Below are 20927 nucleotides of genomic sequence, written 5' to 3' on the forward strand. Positions count from 1 at the left end.
TCAATGGAGAAATTTCTTACTTTAACCTGCTTTTAAAAACTATTAGTGAGTTCGCTTTTAAGTTGTTTGGCCCTTTATATTCCTATTGTGAATGGCCTATTCATATCTCGAGCTGAGACCATTCACTGCTTCCTAATACTCATTTTTTCTTACTTCCTTAGTAATAACATCCCAATTTTTAATAGGATGCATGGTCACACAGGACTAAGACTAAAATTCTCGTTCTCCTTTAAATGTAGGTATAGTCATACAGCTAAATATTGCCTGATGGGATATAAGAAAAAAAAAGAAAGCTTGCTACTTCCAGGAACTGTTTTTAAAGGAAAAGTGCATGTCCCTTCTAAGTTAGAATCTGGGTATGATTCCTTTCTAAGTTGGAATCTGGATATGATCATTGGAACTTAAGCATTCATCTTGGACCAGGAGTAAAAGACAAATATTATGGAGGTTGGCACAACAAAATAGAGGGGTTTCTTTTTTTTTTCTTTTTTTAAATGTTTATTTTTGAGAGAGAGAGAGAGAGAGAGTGAGAGAGAGAGAGAGAGAGAGAGAGAGAGAGAGAGAGAGACAACATGTGACCTGGGGAGGGGCAGAGAGAGAGCAAGACACAGAATCCAAAGCAGGCTCCAGGCTCTGAGCTGTCAGCACAGAGCCCGACATGGGGCTAGAATTCATGAACTGTGAGATCATGACCTGAGCCAAAGCTGGATGTTTAACTGACTGAGCCACCCAGGTGCCCCCAAAATAAAGGGGTTTCAATCCATGGTAATGATTTAAGGAACACCTTACCTGTCCTGGGCCATTTATTTCTAGATGCTGTTTAAATGAGAATTAAATCTTTGCTTTTTTATTATGGACCTTCTATCACCTGCAATTTAACCTTAATCTTAACTGATAAAATGTCCTTTCTCAGTTTTTCTCTTTTTTTCTTATTGATGTGAAGTTCGTTATAAAATATGGATAGAATATCCTCTGTCTGCCAACAGAAAATTATGAAACAAATTATATAAAATCCTTCTATTCATCCATTCATACATCAGGTTAATAATTCATTACTCTGCAACTTTTACCCAAAGGCAATGCTTGAGGGGATGTGAGAGGAAGGTGCACTGCAGATACCATGAGGAATCCAAACAATCAGAAAACATTTCCCAAACTTCTGTCTATATGCACTTGAGATATTTGGCATTGCGGCTACCCAAGGAGATGAAGATATTTTTTCTCATTTTCAACAAAGAAAAAAAGAAAAATCCCAACTTCTTGCTTCTATTGGCTAGCAGAATAATATTACAGCTTTACTTTAATGGAAAACTATCTCAAAAATCACAATCCTTTGAACTGTTAGGGTACTGCATTAAAGCTACCTTTGGGAAGTCACATGTCATTCCTGCAGATACAAATACTGATGAGCACACTCTATTGGTACTAGGTATTGGTACCTAGGACAACTACTTAAGCAGATTTTCTCTTAGTGATGGGAACTGAAGCTTTAAGTTTCTTTACCTGCACGGGCCCCTTCATGGCTGTGGTGGGGATCCAACAATGTGCTTACATGGACAAGTATTTCTGGAAATTTGAAAAGCTATTTTAACTGCAGTTGGTTAAGACAGGTGTATCTTTCCACTGCAACGTCCTCTCTGGTCGAATCATCCTAGGCTAGGTGATATGAAAGTGGTACTGGGTGTTTGGGGTATCTAGCCTAGGGGAATTTGAACTGGATACACATTTTGCTTGCCATTTAGTTAGATAGATGTATGGGGTTTCCAATTCGTTCTGCAATGAATTAACTTACTGCCAGGTAATCTGGCAGAGAAACACCTTCCAGGGATCCTCCTAGCACTGACTATGTCAACAAGTCCACCCAATGCCATGGCTGATTGGTCAAGGTCAGGATTATGATAAGGCATCTAGCACCTGCATCAGAAATATGTGGGTGTCATATGTAGGAGATGAATCACTGGGTTCTACTCCTGAAACCAAGATTATACTGTATGTTAATTAATTGAATTTAAATAATAATCATAATCATAATCATAAAGAAATGTGGATGGAAAAAGGACACAAGTTTTGAAATTTAGGGAGCCAGAAGCTCATTGGTGTGTATTTCTTTCACTCATCAAATGTATAAAATGATAAGTGGGAGATTGATTCCCATTAATACTTTGTCCAATGGAAATTCTTTTTGGACAGGAACATACTTGGTTATGCAGTTTACATAATCATAAACATAATGTATGCACTTTTCTTTCTTTTTTTTTTTTAAATGAATGACTTGAAACAGAACTTAGTAGTATTCCTGTGCTTGAGAAGCAAAAACCTACAGCAATTCTACAGTGAGTATGTCAATTATGAAGTTGCATATTTTATATAGTCTCATGTAGTTGATCACGTCTTACTGCCTCTGACATCTTAACCAGAAGAAATCTGGGGGTGCCTGGGTGGCGCAGTCGGTTAAGCGTCCGACTTCAGCCAGGTCACGATCTCGCGGTCCGTGAGTTCGAGCCCTGCGTCAGGCTCTGGGCTGCTGGCTCAGAGCCCGGAGCCTGTTTCCGATTCTGTGTCTCCCTCTCTCTCTGCCCCTCCCCCGTTCATGCTCTGTCTCTCTCTGTCCCAAAAATAAATAAAAACGTTGAAAAAAATTAAAAAAAAAAGAAGAAGAAATCTGGACTTTTGATGAAATAGCACACAAATTGCCACAGGCTAGCAAAATGCCTCAAGAAGCAAGTACTCTCTTCTAATGACCAAATTCCTACGTTATTCATCAATAAATAACTACATCTGGCAATGAGCAAGCCTTTCGATTATCTGATAATTAATGAGGAGGAATAATCACAGGGTCATATTGGAAAAATATTTAAATGTTTTGCTGACTTGACATGATTCGCTAACATTGACGAAAACAACATTGAACTCATAATACGCCAATATAAGTAACACACTGAAATTCAATGAGGAATGTTGTCAGTTTATCGAGTATTTAAGACCAGTCATTATGCCAGAGAGCCTGAAGTGCACTGAAGTCTTACAGACCTTATATAAAAGAAAATTACTACAGGTTGCCTCAAATTTAAAAACAAGCCTAAGTTATTTATAACATTCCAAAAAGAAGTTATAAAACCATTATAAAAAAATTAATCAACCATGTTAAGGGAAAGATTGAATTATCTTTCTATTCTTTGTATACAAAATGGCACTATAGGGGCGCCTGGGTGGCGCAGTCGGTTGGGCGTCCGACTTCAGCCAGGTCACGATCTCGCGGTCCGGGAGTTCGAGCCCCGCGTCAGGCTCTGGGCTGATGGCTCGGAGCCTGGAGCCTGTTTCCAATTCTGTGTCTCCCTCTCTGTCTGCCCCTCCCCCGTTCATGCTCTGTCTCTCTCTGTCCCGAAAATAAACGTTGAAAAAAAAAATTAAAAAAAACAAAACAAAATGGCACTACAAAAATCAATGCCATATGAAAAAGCCATCAAAGAGTGTGCCACCAAAAAGTGTAGGAAAAAAATATTACAGAGGAGTGTCAGGCAGTTGGTTACTAAATATATATACTATGTTATGTTCTTGAAGCGTGATTTTCACGGTATCTGTTGGCTTTTTAAAATCTGTAATCTGTTATGATTTATCTTCTCATTCTCAATTATAGTAATAATTCAGTATTGTTTCTCTTACAAAGGGACCCCCAAAATGGTGTAGTCCAGATTCCACAAAATCTGAATCTATTTCTGTTTCTCTGCATAAGAGTCCTCTGAGGTCTCCGTTCGCTGAGCACCCCTATCTTTCCAAAACACCTTCTGGACTAGACTGCTCACTGCCAGGGCCACCTTTGCAGAGGGTCCTTGTCAAACCCTTTGAGATTTAATTTTAATCCAACTTAAAGTCTTGACTTCATACATGGCTCTGGGCCCGACACAAGTAGCCTTTCAGCAAGGAGCTTCTGTAGGCTTGAATGAAATGTCACAGCTTCCTGGGCACTGAGTTTCACAACGTAATCAGGTGATGAAGCATGCCAGCTCGGCAGGGGGTGCACCTTGAGCAAAGGGATTGGGAACCAGAAGGAAGCTGGGCAGGTAAATTCCCTCTCCTTTCTGCCCTGTGAGGGATAGCCAGCTTGTGGGTTTTCCCTTGTGAATTTCCCCCAAAAATCCTCTGGGCCATATAAACACACCTGTTAAGAGACCAGTGGGGTCTGTTTTGCTCCTGTGAAGTTGAAGCTTGCGCGAACGCAATGGATGGCTCGGTATCTTCTCTTCCTTAATTGCCCTTTACCTTCTACCCTCGCCACTCTGAACTTTCACTTCCCAAGGAAGGGAATGGATTATTGCTTCAGACTCTGCTCTGGAAAAGATTCTGGCTCAAGTGAGAAGGTTCTGGCAGTGATCGTGTAGGAAGAGCTCATTACTGTCAGCTCTTATCATTACCAAAATTATCCATATGCAACCAGGGCAGTTATCAGATGACTCTTTGTTACTGCTCTGATATCCAATGTGAGGAATAAAAACAGTGAATGACATTCACTTAAAAGGTAGGAAAAAAATCACATTGAAGACAAATTTTAAAGGGATATCATATTAAAATAAGTTATTAACTTGGAAAACGAAAGTATAAAGATAGACCGCATTTTGGTAAGGCCAAGTTTTGGTTAGCTGTGATAGATGGACAATATGTGTGCACATTTATACACACAGACATACCTGTACTATCAAAGTAGCAGAAAATAAGGCGTTTCTGTTCATCCTTGCAGAAAACCTATTACTATTCCAATGCAAAAGTGAAGGCTCCTAACAGTTCAATTTATGTGTGTCTGCGGCCGTGTTTGGTTCACTGTCATTGTTCTCCCATGAAACGCGGTGACCACTCCTGTCTCCGAAGCAGGGTGCCTTTGCCTGTTCCACCCGGTCAGCTCTAGACAGATGGTCACAACACACATTTCCAAATCATGCCAAAACAAAGATTGAATCTGGCAGAAGGCTTCACCCGCAACTTCCTTTCCCAAAGACACTCAATACATTTGCTTGGTAGCCTTTCTGACAGGCACCAATTAAACACAGGAGCAGGCAGGAACGGACACACTGAACCAAGATGTAGAGGAGCAAATAAGGCGAAAATGCACGACTGAAATAGGCCTCCCCCAACAGGAAGACTTATGTTTCTCTCTCTTGTGGAAATACAAAGCCCACAGAGTACGTAAGTTTGATTTGCATTTGGAGCGCGGGACTATAACTCAACAAGATGGCGTAGCGCTGCTTCAGAGAGTGAATTGTGGGTGTGCAGCAGGCTTAGGGGCACTACCATGTTTACAAAAGAAGCCACAGAATTCTGCCGGCCTATCTCACACACGTTCCGTGGCCAGGTTCCATAATGAGCCCATCTTTCCATGTCTGAAACAAGGGGATACTTAACTCCCCAGGCGTTCTTACTGGTGCTTCACCGCAGCAAGTACCAGCCATTAAAGGGGTGCAGGGCACACGACATCCTTCTCAAATGGCACTTTCCTTGCAGGTCACGGGTACGCCAAGGAACCCAGCTTCTCCAGTTGATGTTTTAATGTAACCACCCGAAGAGTGTAGAAAGACGTGTTTTTTGGACCCTGAGCAAATTACCAGAGCAGATAGGTATTCAGAGAATAACCATGTCTGTATAACCGTGTCACTGAATTTTTGAAAATTTTAATCCATTTGGACTCAAAATTAGGGCTTTCTCTTGGATTCATCTAAATGGATCAGCCATTTTAAATGGGAGCTTATTTGTTCGAATTAGTAAAGGACAACAGAATTCTATTTCTGCCCAAGTTGACTTACTGATCATTTACCAGGTAAATAATCTGGGAAGTTTATTCACTTCCTTGTCCTTTTCTAGACCTCGCCATGGTTTTGCTTATTTGGAACTGTGCTATAGTTTTTGTCCCCGTGATATGTCCCCATGTAACAGAAGGAAAAGCCTGAGACCTTTAGGAAGGAAGAAATTACCTCTTACCGTGTGTTTTGAGAGTGAAGATCTGTAGAAACATGAAGATTCTTTTTCTGTTAAATCCTATTTATCACGCAACTCTGAGTAACCAGCCAAGTACGGGGCGCACAAGAGAACCACCAGACCCTGTTCCTCTCCTCAGATAATTTCAGATGTAGTCAATTCAATCATAATAAAGCTGTATCAATGATTTAGTGTCATATTTTCTCATTTTTCTGCTATTTACAGAAAATAGGGGTTGTACATCAAGGACATTTAAACACCCAAACATTTTTAACCTTATTTACTTTAGGACCGATCTTTGACAGGACTTCCTGTTCTCTGGAGCATCACAAGCACAGACGAGTGGTCCAGGGGGCTCGCGATGAGCAGTGACAGACGGGGCCCACCCAGGGCCCTTGGGAGCATCCAAGTGGGTGCCGCTTTCTGAGGGTCCACTGGCCCCGCTCTGCTCTGCCTGTGAAAGGGGTTGATTGCCGAGCTGTCCTGCCTCCTTTGCTCTGTTGTCCCCCTCCTCCTTGTAATTGCCACCCCCTCCACCCCATCCCCTCTATTTCCAACTTGGGGCTGCTTCTAACTACGCTTGGCTGGCAGAGGGCACTCGAATAGCACGCACAATAATGGTAATGGCACAGTAACAAGCCGGGGCAAAGTGGAGGCTCTTGCCTGCACAAGAGCTGACTGGAGAACCAGATTCTGCAGGGCCTTCCTTGGAGCAAACCACCCTGATGGCACTGAGTTTTGTGACAGTTTTCTTTTCCCTCAGAGACGTTTTTACAAGGCTAGGCTTTTGGCATTTTTCACTTATCTTCAGGCTGTCTGTGTTCCCAGCGGTCTGATAATCAGACAAGTGGGGTTTGTCCCAGAGCTAACAGGAATTAGAGCTCATTTCCTGAGGTTGCTTTGGCCCGAGGGCCCCTGCTGGCCCTGCTCTCTGCTTCCGGGTGGATCCTGGGGCCCCGAAAGGCACTCTCAGGACTGCAGCCTCTGAGCAGACCCAGTTGGGGCACCCGAACTCACACGAGGATGCATTACAGACAGGAGGCCTGCGGCTTACCACAGGAGAGCGAAGGAAGTGATAGCCCTTGGAGCTCAGGGAAGCAGTCTGGGGGAATCATCAGAGCTCCCATGACCTGGATTTGGGGGCCCCAAACCCCTAGGCCTTCATGCCACGTAGCATCAAATGCCAACGCACGTTGATACAAGGACCCAGGATGGCAATAGCTTACATAGCAAGTGTAAGCCCCAGATTTGCACAGGGCTAGGGATGACTCTTAGCATCTTTGCTTGCTCTGAGGCTTGAGACTGTGTTGCTGTCCAGCTTCAGTCATGTTAGCTACTTTGTCCCTACCACCACATTCTTACTAATTTCTCAACAGTGACCCTATAGGTTATACTTTGTTATCGCATTTTTTTAAAATTGTATTTTTCTGGGAGAGGGGGAGAGGAGGAGAGGAGGAGAGGGAGAGAGGGAGAAAAGATGAGAATGAGCAGGGGAGAGGCAGAGAGAGAGGGGGACAGGAGATTACAAGTGGGCTCCATGCTGACAGCAGCCAGCCTGACGCGGGGCTTGAACTCACAAACTGAAAGATGAAGACCTGAGCCGAAGTCGGATGCTCAACTGACTAATCCACCCAGGCATCCCACGTTATCCCATTTTTTAGGGAGAGGTAAGTCAGTCTCCACAAGGTAAAATCAATTTGCCCCACGTCATGCTCCACAGTTAAGAAATGCGAGGATTTGTCCTCAGGCTTCCCTGGAACCACCTGCCCTGTCACCTAGCCTGTTACCTGCCTCTGTATCACCACCGGCAAAGTGTCCCTGGGACACTATTACTTGATGCAAGGCATTCTCAATCTTAAATGTCTCTCTGCTGCCTACAGAATAAATACAAATTTATTAGCATGAGATTCTGTTTGCCTTGTCTACAGTCTCCTAATGGTGGGCAGCTCATTAAGGAGAACAAAGAAAAGCAGCCTGGCTGATTCTGGACACAAGGCGGCCAATGCCTCCCTCTCCTCTGACCCGGTGTCCTGACCACAGCTTATCAGACCAAGGGCATGCACGAGCCATGGGAGCAAACACAGGCTGGCCAGTCATCCGGGTTCTGGCTCATCTCATTTGTACCCAGCTCTCTTTTGATCAACAGCAAACATCACTCCTCAGTATGGAAATAGGATCCAAAAAGAAAGGGAGGCTAGCTGGTCCACAAGGAGACTGAATCCACAGAGCCTCATTAGTGACTATGTTTCAACCAAGAGATTCGGAGGCAACTAGGTGCTCTATAGCTCCCGCTTACAGCATTCGTGAAACAAAACACAATGAAATAAAAATAAAGGCTTTGTATTAAGAGCTGGCCTCTATCACCGGGGTGATGTTTATTGGATGTGAAGCTGTTATTTGTTCAGATGTATTTCTAAGTACATGTGACATGTCAGCTGCTTGCAGATCATCTGCTTCCTCCTCACATACCCAGCTCAAAATCAACATGAAGTGACAGAAAGGCACGAATATCAGTGTCCTGCATTCTGCTCACAAAACCACCTTGACACGTCAACTGGTGGTGGAAGACGCCTCCATCGGGGTTCCTGATTTTCATAACATCGGCCATGTGTCTCAAGGAAATGCATCTCAGAATAATCAACTCTGAACTTCAGAGCTGGAAGCAGAGGACTGACGACAGGAAGAGAAGGGATGTTCTGTTCTTCTCTTTCATATTGGGGATTCTTACTGTTCAGTCCAGTGAAGGGCAAATCTGGTTGGATTTTTTTAATCATGGTGTACAGCCAGTAAATGTCGGCTGGCTTGGCTCCCCATTAGAGCCCCGAGCAGAGGCTAAGGGAGGGAGACACGTGGGAAGGAGACAGGGGGATGGAGATGGGATGGAGGGGAAGGGAGGAGACAGGCAGGAGGGACACAGGAGGGAAGGACATGGGGGAGGGGTGGAGAGGGGGACAGAGGACCCACAGCCCTCTTCCACCACGGCTGAGGTCTGGAGCTACCCCTGGTCTGTATCTCTTCAGGGAAGCCTCTGATAAAGTGGCAGCAGCAGCTGTGGGCCACAGCCACTGGGATCTGCTAGGGAGCCAAGAAGGTCCCAGGGGGTCTCTCTGAGAAGGTCCCCCAGGCCCTGGGATCCAATAAGTTGTCTGGTTTGGCCACCTTGGGTTTATTCCCATTTGGAAGTTTCTCTGATGTAGAATTTCCTTGGCCTCCTATTTACCCGTTGGACACAATGTTTGCTACCAATAGAGAATCCTCGAGAAGGTGCTAGATCACTGGATACACATGTTTCTTCCTCTTCACGTCATTCACGCCCCATCATTTACTCCTGACACTTCTCAATTAGCGACCACTTTTGCAAAAGAGCAAGCTCGAGAAAAATGCAAATGTTTATTAGGGATGCCTGGATTTTAAAATTCAAAGTGAAAGTAGCGTTACGGGGTCCCTTAGAAACACACAGTTCTTGAATATCTTACTACTTTATTGATGGAAGTATGCTAATGAGAACAATAGCACTGCTTTTCAGACTCTAAAAGATCCTATTGGGCATTCTGAAAGAAGTTGTAACACAGAAGCAGATTCCTAAGGCTTCCTTGGTGCTTTATACTCAAAGTGTCTTTGTTTACGTTAACATGTGTCACCCTAGCACAGGGTTCTCAGCCTCAGCACGGTTGACATTTGGGGCTAGATGTAGATTTCCCTGTTGGGGGGCTGTTCTGTGCCCTGCAGGTGCTTAGGAGCATCCCTGGTCTTGACGAACGAGGTCCCAACGGCACTCATCCTGACAACCTAAGACATCGCCAAAGGTCTTGCTTGGGGCAGGGAAGGGAGAATGGACCACAGGGTGCAGAATCCTCTATCCCTCTCCTCACACCCTTTTAGGAACCCCTGTCCTAGAGTGAAACCCCAAAGAGGTATTATTATTAGCTCACTTTACAGATAGGAAATCAAGCGTAAGGTTAACGAAATGAACACGCTTGCCTCAGGTCACAGAGCACAGTGTGTAAGAAGTGGCCCATCCTAGACAACTACCAGGTGCCAGTGAGGCATTGGCTCTGGGCTGAAAGGTGACAGGTGCCTGCTGACCTTAACTCAGGCCTCCCCCCTTTCTGATTGACCCAGCAGGAATGGCTTTCCAGCCAGGGGAGCTGAGAATGGCAGGAGGGGAGAGCATCCCTAACTTCTGGAGTCTCCGGTGGGTGCTGCACAGGAAACGGCCTCCCGTGTGGTCAAATGACTTTCCTTGTACTGAGGCATTTGCCCTGAAGGCTGAGTTATTTCCTAATCCTTATGCTTAATATCTTCAGAAAGACTCATTTGAAAAACAGATTGAGTCTGTATTGAGATTAGTTAGGCTTCTTATTAATGCAAGGTGCTAATCCCTAGCCTAGAAAAATGCGAAGAAAGTTTTGACTGAACTGTCTAAATATGACCCAGAGCAGCCCTTGGTTCATTAGCACTTCCTTCGTCTCAGTCCTGACATTTGCTTCTGCACCTTCATTGGTCCCTAAGACCATGAGAACTCTTCCCATGATTTCTGGGCAGAAGGTGGAGGGATGGACTGAGCCACTGGGGGGAGGGGCTCTGTTACAGGATCATGGAGAAATTAGGTGAATCTGCAGCATCTGACCCCTTGTTTTTCATAGCTGAGCAGCTGAGCTTGGGGCTAGTGCCCACTATGGTACCCGGGCGTATCTGCTGGGCCCACAGATATGGGGTGTGAGGTGCTCTGGAGGGAGAGAGAGAACTCACTTGTGATCCGTCGGGTCTAAAATTCTTTATTTTAGAAATATACCATAGAGCTATCCTAACAACTCCAAGGAATTAAAAATTCATTTATTTTTGAAGCCGTGGTTAGGGCAGGGCTCTGAATCCATGGGAAAGCAATTAATTAGAAAAACATGCTACTCTGGACTTTTAAAAGGATCAAACACTGAAAGATGGTGGGGGGGGGGGGGGAGAAAAAAGCAGTGTGGTTAAAAAATGTCCCAGCTGTGTTGGAAGGTGGGGGAGAGCAGCTATGAGATAGCGGAGTCTCAGGTACAAGGCTGGAGGGGCCACATCTCAGCCTTTCCATCCTTTCAGGCAGAGCACAGGGACTTCCAGCGGAAGAAGGAAGCTTTCCTGGCATCCATCCATATCTGGTCAGTGCTAAATGCAACATGTTCATCAAAGCCCCTCTCTCCCAGTGGATCTGCACAGCCAGATAATATGCCCCCAGGGCCAGAGAGGAGAGCCCTCCTTCCTTGCTTCCTGCTGGGAGGCTGGGACACGTTCTCACATGAAAACCAACGGATGAGGCTGTCTGAAGCTTCAGGATAGACCACACCTAGCTTGCAGACCTTCATACTTTCAAAACAGCCTGTGGAAATCAGGCTCTGTTATTCTTTAGCAACTCTCGTCCCGACACTTGTTTGGGCAAATGCAATAAACTGATGCTCAGCTTGAATAATCACTTTGATGAGATAGGATTCTTTATAATTTATCCTTCCACCCGAGGAAAGGGAACACTCTCATTAAGAACAAGCTGGCTGAAGCTTTGATTACATTGTAGACACCGCATTCCACAAATCGCTTTACACAATGGGGCACAGGGGGGTCCTGTGTGAGATTAGGAGAGTGACGCCCCTTCTTGTAGAGCAGTTTGAGGGCTTCAGATAGTGCCCATAGGGCTGATGCTACCCTGGCCCACCGGGAGCAGTGCAACCATCCAGGGTTTCCAAGCTGATCCCTAGCAGGATGCAAAACCACCATTGTTGGTGCTAGGATTCACACTGAGGTTACAGGATCTAGCCACCTGTGCAGCTATGTGACAATTAGAAATGCAGCAAATAAACATGTGAGTACCCCCCACCCCAGAGCCTCCACCTTCAGGGGACAGGGGCTTGGCCCACATTCGGCATCGTTAAAGCCCCTCGGCCAAGGCGCTCCAACCTAAGTGTGCCACTTACCAATTTGTACTAAATTTTCCTTACTCCTAGAATTTCATGATATAGGACATTTCTCTGCAAATTCTTTTTTATTTCCAAATTTTTAAATGTTTATTTATATTTGAGAGAGAGCAAGCATGAGCAGGGAAGGGGCAGAGAGAGAGGGAGACAGAATCCGAAGCAGGCTCCAGGCTCTGAACCGTCAGCACAGAGCCTGACGCGGGGCTCGAACTCACGAGCTGTGAGATCATGACCCAAGCTGAAGTCGGATGCCCAACCGAATGAGTCACCCAGACACCCCTGTAAATTCTTTGAAGTGTGAAATCTGAAAAGAGTTAAATGTGCTCCAAGGAAAAGGGAGGAATCACTTCAAATTAGTATTTTCAAAGAAATTAAGGACTTGGCATATTTAGCTCGTAGGAAACTGTGAACATCACCAATCAGTGTGAGTAGGAGGGAGAGGATTCCATTCGAGAGCGGGGGGGGGGGGGGGGGGGCGGGGGGCTGCCTGGATCGGGAATGATTGTGCAAATAGCTCCTGACAGGACCCCCTCTCATACTCCCCCACCCCTGGGGAAACGTGCGAACCGGGTCTTCGGACCCTCGTTTACTGTGATGTTGCCTTTGGAATTTGTCACTCTAGGAGTTATAGCTGATGTTACAGCCCCAAGTGGAGCTAAACCAAAATAAACAATCTGCTCTATACCGCTTAGGCTAATACGACAGTGATGTAAGACCCAGCGCACTGGCAGAGGCAAAATGCTTTCTCCACCCTGCGTGTCTGCTCGCACGTGTGCAGTGCCCTCTGGGCAGGGGGACCTGGGCTCCCGTTCATTATGAACACTGGTTAGGGGACCCGGGAGGAGCTGGGACAGAAACTTAACATTTTGCCTTCAGGTGCAAATAGAATTATTCTGTTCATATCAGCGGGCAGAACAAGCTTTTAAGCTTAACGTACAAAAGTCTTTTTTATTTGATTTTTCTTGGGCGTGGGTGACCTCTGCTTTTCTGAGTCTAGAGGTTTTGCTGATACACTAACGGATGGTGGGAGTTTTCATTATAGTTCACAGAAAGGGCGTGCAGCTTAATATATATAGATTTGAAGCCACCCACACAGACACATTTCCAGTTGTCTTAAATACCCGATATATATTTCTTTGGTGCATATTTGGTCTTTTGCCACGAGTGATTCTCTTGGTGTTTTCAAAGCCTTTTTTTGCCACAAAGATAAGAGCTTTTTGTCTTTAAAGGGGACGGAGGGTCGTAACTATGGCTTCCTTTATGGCTTCCTTTCTGAGGAGGATCTTAGCCTGCCTGGTTTGATCATACTGAGAATGGGCTTTCCTCCTATGACCGGCTTCAGCAATGCGACACCCATGCTGTCCTATTTCGAGCCCCGATGTTTCTGATCTGAGTGCAGTATTATTCTCCCTCTTTCCCTTTAATTCCCACACAGGGTCCCAGGAGTCCCTGTAGGCAGGCTACTTACTCCAAACAGCACATCAAGGCGTGGCATGCAAATGGTCTCAGCGAGCCCCCTAATCTGGTTATGCCTTCCACTCAGGATCACTCGCTCTGGATGAGGGGGAAATCGCCATACATAATTCAGTTAAAATTGTCAGCTTGAGCGGCTTGGATTAAATCTGGCCTTCTACACGCAATCAATTTCCAATTTTATCACCTCATCCTAAGCAAAGCGTGAACGAGAGTTCAGTGAACTTGGCTGGGGATGGAACGGGGTCCCCTTTAATAAACAGATGCTTAGAAAACCTCCTCATTATTCCAAATTGTGATTTTCTAAATGTAAACCAGAGACAATCATAACTATCGTACCGCTCTCCAGGATTTCTCCATGGAATCAAAGCTAGGACTGAGTTCGCAAAGAGGGAAGGTAGGAAATAGGAAGAAACACATTCCCTGTCCTATCTGGATGCCAGGCCGGCAGTACCTCCCTGTTCCTGCCAGGTGTCCCCTCCTTCCTCCACACAAGTGTTTTTGGAGCCAGGGGAGGCCCCTCCCCGCCCCCCCCCCCCCCCCCCCCAACCTGCAGGCTTTGGGCCTTCGCTGCTCCTGAGCACAGGCCATAAAATGAGTCAGCTGTGTGAGGTGCCCAGGTTGAGAATGAATGCCAGTGACAAGCACCTGCAAAGCTGATAAGGCATCATTTTGCATCTGGCTCACCTTCCGAGTGGGATTTTTATGCCTCTCCTTTCTTTCCGCTCCCACGGTCCTGTCACCGGGTGGCCCACTCTGCCTCCTGTCATGGGCGCTAACACGGGGCGGGGGGTGGGGGGCTGGAATTCCTCAGCACAGGCAGTGCTCTGGCAGTGACAGCCTACGGGAGAAGGTGTCCCACAGCCACGTGCTCCTGCACAGACGTCCTCCCCTCCTTAAAACAGCCTTCAGCTGCCCAGACAGACCGACAAAGTATTCTCTTCACTCCGGATCTGTGAATTTTGCCTTCCTCCCACCAATGGAAGAGTGTGAATAAACACTGAAGAGGAAAATAAAAAAATAAAATAAAATAAAATAAGAGCGAGAAGGGAAACCATGAAATCCTACCCCTAGATGGGGCTACCGTCCGCAAGTGTCCTATGTTTGTTCTTTAAAATTCAGTTCACTGAAACTGAGATTGAAATTAGGTATCAACAGAGAATTTACAATTTAAATCAAACTTTGACTCCTGTAATTAAGTCTTTAGTCCTGTGAACCTCATTCACAGCCTCAGCGTTAGGCCGCTGTAGGATTCCAACTGATAAATTTCTTAATTTCCTGGGTGCCTGATTTAAAAAAAAAAATTTAAAGAAAATCAAGTCTGAAATGTCGAGTAAACTGAAAGGGAAGAGAGGCCAGCAGGTAATGTCTCTGTTCTTGAACGACAGATTATGGATAATAAGAGACTAAGGGTGGGCCTTCCCAGAATGCTTGGTGAACCTGGGGAGGCTTCAATCTGTCCATTTGGTACGTCTAAGGAAGGAGGCCTGCATTCCAACTGGCATCTGCAATTTGTATTGTATAAGAGCACTAAGAAATGGCAGGTGAGGAAGCAAGCACGATGGGATTCTCTCTGGGACTTCTGAGACGATGATCACTGCAGTGACAGCTACACCTGACGTCATTGGGAGAAGGGAAGGTCTGCACACTTCTCCTTTCCAGACCTAACTCCCTTGTCCAGGACAAAACATGATGGAAGGCAGTGTCCTGTGTCATGTTCCTCAGTCATTCTGTTGGGATGGTATTGGTGCCCTATATGTTGCTAAAACAGCCGATGTTTATTGAGTCCTTACTACGTGCCAGGCATTGTTTTAACTGCTTTATATACACAGACTCATTTAATTCCTAAAAAACATGCCATGGGGTGCCCAGTGGCTCAGTTGGTTAAGCATCAGACTTCGGCTCAGGTCATGATCTCACGGGCCATGGATTTGAGCCCCGTGTCGGGCTTTGTGCTGACAGCTCAGAGCCTGGAGCCTGCTTCGTATTCTGTGTCTCCCTTGCTCTCCGCCCCTCCCCCACTCGTTCACTTGCTCTTTCTCTCTCTGTCTCTCTCTCAAAAATAAACAGCAACGACAAAAAACATGCTACGATTTAAGTATTCTTACAATCCTCGCTACAGATTTAAGTAACTTGTCCGAAATCATGGCCCAAACTCTTAAACTTTACTTTAGGGTCTTCTAAGACCAAGGCCATTTGGAAAACTCAGCTTGACCTACTGTGTAACAGAGGGGCAGCCTATTTATTGGGAAGCGGTGTGGCTTCAAAAACACGAGGACTGCATTCAAGACAGACCTCTAACTAACCCCTTGCACTGCTCCAGGTCATATGCCTCAGGCCTCCCCTGACTTGAGAACTTAACTTGAAAGCTTTCTTGGGTTCAGGGAAGGCAGCAGGGAGGCAAAGTGGAGAGGGAGCATGGACACATTCAATTACCATCCCCTTCCAACTCCCTAGGGGCACAGAAAGTCTGATGAGTGAATTGGAAGGTATATACTAGTGAGCAAATAGACAAAATGTGTCTTATTATTTAATTTTTTTTAGCAGTGACAGTTTTAAGAAAGCTTTCGCAATATTTCAAACTCTGGCATCAAAATCTGGCAGATTCAATTTTGTGTTTATCAAGTTATCTGATGACATACGTACAGAAGAAGCATTCAAAACTCTTCAGGCCATCCCTTCATTCATATTCCAGGCACTGCTGGCCTACAATTGGAAGAGCCAAAGGAAATCTCTCTCCTACCTGCTAAAGAGCAAAGGAGGGTTCAGCCACCCAACATGTAAAGCCCTTCACATCGCTTGCTACCTCTTACTCTATAGCAAGTTCACCTCCAAAGAAGCCCCCTGGCTATGCAGGCAGGCAGTCAAGTGGAAAGTGCAGACAGTGTAATTACAGAGGCTGGAATGCTCTGCAGATGGCATTTAGGGCATCACAGTTAATAAGCAGGCTGCTTCAGGAGACCCACATGTTAGCACATTTACGGCAACAACTGGAACCAGGCAGCTAACGCACATCTACCTGGTCATCCTGAGAGCAACCCACTCTAGACGGCCAAGAGCTGGGAAAACCATCTGGGGCATCACCAACGTCACAGGTGGGAAGCCCCATTTTTCTTAATAAACCCTGCTAACAAAACAGAAGGCGTCATGGAGTGCAGTGAAAGGTCACTGCAATAGCGTTGCGAGATTAAGAGGAAAAAAAGCACATTTTAGTATGTCCCGACCTGAGTTTCTTTCCCTTTTCCCTTACAGCAAGATGTGAATAGCATAGCACACTTGCACTTACGTTGCATGTACTAAATGGCTTTGTGAATTCACTGAAGCTAAAGTTCCCGTTTCAAATATAAGAATATAAAGCAAACAAGGAAAAAAAATCTCCCAGGTAATCCGAATTAAACAGAAGAGCTGTGATCAAGAGAGAGCCTGCCTTGTTGATTTATCTGGGCCTTCAGTTTTCTGGCCCACCGAGGGCTCCTCCCCCTTCTCCTCTTTATTCTTCATGATGAGGCACATTCTCATTTGACAGTTTCAGCGGATTGAGGCTGAATGTTAAGTTTTCTGCCAAAATGGGTTCGGTATCTTGTCAGCGATTTCCTTTAGTAAAATGCACTTTCATCTTTAATCTACTGAGGAGAGCTGTTCATGACAGGAGATCCTTGGAGAAAAGAAGACTGAGGGGCAGTCGGCTGCCACGTTTCAATTGGCTTTACCCAGATAAGGAAATATAAAGATAAGGCCAACAAGGGTTAATAATTTATGCTCAGGAAAGCTTAAAAGGATTGCATAATTTGAGCCTCCCATGAAAGTCTAAAACCAGACTCAACATTATACGTCTAAAAGCCAGCTCGACCCCATGACTTTCCTTTGCTCAAAGTCCTGGCTCCACTGTTCTCCCAGCTACCCAATCTCAAAATCAGGAAAGCATGAAAGATGCCTTCTGTTTGCATCCCCATCTTATCAGCCAGTGAATCAGTTGTTAGGTTTTTATCCATTAGTATTTCTCACAACTGTTTTCTCCTTTTCATTCTATTTTTACTCTTGCTGGGACAACTGAGAATAAAATTCTCCCTTATCTTTTTTTTTAAATTTTTATTTATTTTTGAGAGACAGAAAGAGACAGAGTGAAAGCGGGGGAGGGGCAGAGAGAGGGGGAGACACAGAATCCGAAGCGGGCTCCGGTCTCTGAACTGTCAGCATGAAGCCTAACGCAGGGCTCGAACCCAGGAGCTGTGAAATCATGACCTGAGCGGAAGTTGGACGCTCAACCGACTGAGCCATCCAGGTGCCCCTTATCTCCCCCTTCTTTAAATCCATGTACCATATGGGATGTTGAAGCTATTCCACAGGAGACTGTGATCATGTCAATGCCAATTAGAATGGAGTTGACATCTAGGGTGACTCTCCCCTCCCCCCTACAGAACCCTGGTTAGCAGCTGTGTGGATGCCATCCACCTGGAAGGCTCAAGGTGCTGTCCCTACTCTCTGGGTGACTTCTGCTTTAAGGTCTCTGTGTGCAGGTGACGATACAAGGGAAGAACCTGAAGCTTACAGGAGCAGAGTTTACAGTGGGTAGAAGTGAAGGTGATGAACAAGAGTTTTCAGTTCCTTCCAGGCAACGTAAGTAGACCACTCAGCCCACAGTTTCTTCCCCTTCCCCTTCCCCTTTAGTAAGCATGGAGACAAAAAGAAATATTAAAGTCTTAAAGAGCAAAAGGGATCTTTCAAAAGTGCATTCCTTGCTTACAACAGTGGCCGAAAGTCTTCCCTTTGCTACTGAGTTGAGAGAAATTAGAAGGTAGCAGCGAAAGCGAAAAGTAAAGGTCTGCAGAATATTTTACCCCTAAGGAAAATAATTATGCAGTTTGCTGGACAGCGAACATTGACCTGCAGAGTTGGACCAAGGTACTGAAGCCGGGCAGCCATGGTCAGGGTCTTTTCACAGAGCTGACCCGCTGTGGCGGAAATATTCTGTCTCTGCCCTGGCCGTGTGCTAGCCACCAACCACGTGTGGCTACGAGCAAGTGAAAGGTGCCAGCACAACTGATTTTTTAGTTGTACGGAACATCGATTAATTTTAATATGAATTTAAATCACCACGGTAGCTCGAAGCTGCCACATCGGACAGCGTTTCATAAAGAGTTCATGGTGCTGTACCTTCCGCTGATGCTTCTGTCACAGGGTCGGAAGCCAAGGAAATGCACACACAGACCAGAAGGAAGCACGAGGCAACAGAACAGAACTCTCTCAGAAGCAGGGTGAGCAGGCTCGAAGGCTGCCTGCTTCTTTCTGCTCAGTGTGCGATGTCCCCTGAAGGCGTGAAATCGGCATGTGCTTTCTACAGAATGTGTGCTAAGTTGATGAGTCTATAACCGCCGCGAATAACGTTATGAATGACAATGAAGTTGGGCGTCATAACAGTGATAGCGAGAACTAATTTTCGCGGCATTTACGAATGGTAAGCACTTCACAGAGTACACACCTACGGGGTCGCTTTAACGTGAGCGAGGAAACTGAGGCCCACAAAATGAAAATAACTCAGCCAGGATCGGAAGCTTAACAATGGTGGAATCCAGCCTCAAACCTACCCCTCTAGGACTCAAAATCAATAAGCTTTTAAGCACTGATCATTTAAAATGGGGCTACAGCTGAGTGGCTCCGTCGCTGGACCGAGCACTTAATTCCCGGGGACCTCGGGCTACACGGGCATCCGAACTGCCAGAGCACCTGGGCCAGTGGCTTCCAGGCTGGCGGCTTCTGTCCAGAAGCAGCATTATCTTTCCACCCCAGTGGGGCCTACAACTATCATCACTTTTCTTTGTGTGCTATGAGGCAAAAATGAGAAGCACTGAACAGCATTCTGAGAAAAGCCACATGGGACTAGCCCTCAAAAGTTAAAAATAAACGTGTCAGCAAGGATTCCAGCACATCCTTTGCCTCAGTCTGTGAATAGTACTGGAGACTAGGAGATTTTCTCATGTGCCATGAGATTTTAAAATCTAATCTGTGGGGAAAGGCATTATAACTGAGACAAAGTCAGAAATCACTCTGATGTTTATACAGCAAGGGACTGAATTCCTGGACAATGAGGTGAAAATTAAGACCCCGGGAGTCACTGGAAATTAGCTTTCCTGGTATCATTGAAGACATATACATCTCAGCAAATAAACTTTATATCATCCTCATTCTCCGACACATTGGTCAAGTCGGGTGTTTCCACACCACTCCTCTTATCTAGACCACGGGGACAATGGGACATGTGTACAACAGGCCCAAGCACGGATTCCCATCTATCCCAGGAGCAGCCCTGTCCGCTCACTGAACAGGATGCCTTTTCCACCCACCAAAGATTTCGTCAGTCTGACACTAGGAGGTAACCCCTGAGCTGTCTGTGTGTGCAGATCATATTAGATGATTAATGCCAATGGGAAGGAGAAGAGAGGAGAGATGCGGCGGGGGGGGGGGGGGGGGGGGCAGATCAACAGTGGATTTTAAAAGTCTCTTGTTACATCTTACTAAAACTGGCCCCAACCTCCCCCATCCAACGAGAAATAAAAATAGGCTCCAAGATTGTTATTCCAGGGTTAAAATTTCAGGGTTATTTCCATTCAGTTCTTATTCTATGTAAACAAAAGCTTTACATGTGTGATATGTCATACTGTGTTGCAAATAGAAGCAAGTTTCCCCTAAGTTCTCACCCTACTATTAGAACAGCCATTGGGTCCTGTTCATATATAAGTTTGTGAGAACTTTTCCTCATGGGTTATTAATATCAGGAATAATAGCAACTATATTTGCCATGTGCTCGGCCCATGGTGTTTTACACAGATCAGTTTATAATTTTCCCCAAACCCTTGAGAGATATTCTTTTTTTTTTTTTTTTTTTTTTTAAATTTTTGTTTCAACGTTTATTTATTTTTGGGACAGAGAGAGACAGAGCATGAACGGGGGAGGGGCAGAGAGAGAGGGAGACACAGAATCGGAAACAGGCTCCAGGCTCTGAGCCCTCAGCCCAGAGCCCGACGCGGGGCTCGAACTCCCGGACCGCGAGATCGTGACCTGGCTGAAGTCGGACGCTTAACCGACTGCGCCACCCAGGCGCCCCGAGAGATATTCTTTTTTTAAATTTTTTAATGTTTCTTTTTGAGAGAGAGAGAAAATGAGCATGAGTGGGGGAGGGGAAGAGAGAGAGGGAAACACAGAATCCAAAGCAGGCTCCAGGCTCTGAGCTGTCAGCACAGAGCCTGACGTGGGGCTCAAACCCACAAACTGTGAGATCACGACCTGAGTCGAAGTTGGACGCTTTATCGACTGAGCCACCCAGGCGCCCCGATGGTTATTCTTTTCATTCAACAGATCTCTTCACTCGTTCTTTCATTCAACAAATATTTACTGAGCATCTATGCAACAGCAGGGGCTATTTTTTATCCATTGCCATTTTGGGGAGCACGGGGCTTAAACTCAACTCTATCAGCAGTGAGGAAGATATATGCAAAGGATTACATCATAGCTCTTACACAAAATTATTCTATTAATATATGC

At 45.5% G+C, this 20927-nt stretch overlaps 1 protein-coding gene across 3 annotated transcripts in view; it reads right to left on the minus strand.

Annotated features, from left to right (window-relative positions):
• PRKN (parkin RBR E3 ubiquitin protein ligase) overlaps positions 1–20927 on the minus strand; it is a 1353288-nt gene that overhangs the window by 453449 nt on the left and 878912 nt on the right. The gene's annotated exons all lie outside the window — the stretch shown is intronic.

Source organism: Prionailurus viverrinus, chromosome B2 (genome assembly GCF_022837055.1).
Source record: "Prionailurus viverrinus isolate Anna chromosome B2, UM_Priviv_1.0, whole genome shotgun sequence".
NCBI lineage: Eukaryota > Metazoa > Chordata > Mammalia > Carnivora > Felidae > Prionailurus > Prionailurus viverrinus.